We start from the raw sequence: 1,209 nt of genomic DNA on the forward strand, positions 1-1,209 counted from the left end.
TTGGTAGTGCCTTCCACAGAGAAGCAAAATCCTTGGGAGAAATTGACATAGGTATGTGGATGGGGTAGAAAGATGCTCGGGAGATCTGCATGCTGTCCGTGTCTTAATGTTTCTAAAGAAGGGCTAACAGAATGAGAAGGAGCTAAACACGGTATATGACGAAGAAAATGAAGGATGAGGCAGCCTTAGCCCTCTGACACTCAGAGGGTGTGGACCACACACCTCATTGGTCTCATGTCAAAGAGCAACAAAGCTCCTTTGTAAGGTCTCTTCTTACAAAGGTTTCCTTTGTAAGGAGCAAGGAGCCAAGTGAGGTAGAGGAGTGTGGGGACAGGGACTACCAGCCACGCTTAAACAGAAGCTCAGTAATCTCTTTCTGAGAGGTCCTCAGTACGCGGGCAGGGCTGGGAGTTAGAAACAAGAAACACTACCTGCAATGAAACTTTGTTATTATGCAGAAAATTACTCAATCAAGTAAGGCCATTAATATCCACTAATATCAGCTCAAAAGAGTGTTTCCGGGGACAGTTCTGTAAGACAACATCTGCCTCCATCTTTCCTTCTTGCCCCTCACCAACCCACAGAGGGGAAATCATGGGAAAAAAAGAACATTTGAGGTATGTGTGTGCCTTTCCCTTTCTCTACGCAGCATCCAAGGGCTACAGCTCCGACCTGGGCTGCAGGGAGGCAAGGAGATGAGCTTTTAATAGCCTTCAAAATTAAATGCAGCCTTAATTAGCAAAAGTGACATGAAAGTTATAGAACCAGTTGAATATGTTGTTAAGAGACAGGAAATGGGGAACTTATCAGAGCATAGCTAAAATCAGTAATTGGAAAGAATAAGACGGTTACACTCCACTAACTCGAATCTCCTCAGTACGTTGTTAAGCCTATTTCTGAATCATTACCTTTTGGTATTTGCCTGATTGAGACTAACTTTTTAATTTCAGGGGTGGAGTTAGAAGCAGGCTCTTCTGCCTTTAAACATCAAGCTGGTGAGCATGAACGAAATGCAACCAAGCTTTAATTCTGCCATACAATGTCCTCTGTGCCCAAAAAGTCCCATAAGGAGATGGGTCTGCAATCAGGCTTTCAGACTCACAGATCAGGAAAAGGATGCACAGTGGTTCCAATTGGCTGTGATGTGCCAACATAGCTGCCACATCTCCTTGCAGAGGATAGCACAGGAGCAGCTCTGACAAGGGACAT

Source organism: Psammomys obesus, unplaced genomic scaffold (assembly GCF_907164565.1).
Source record: "Psammomys obesus unplaced genomic scaffold, mPsaObe1.curated_primary_1811, whole genome shotgun sequence".
Taxonomy (NCBI): domain Eukaryota; kingdom Metazoa; phylum Chordata; class Mammalia; order Rodentia; family Muridae; genus Psammomys; species Psammomys obesus.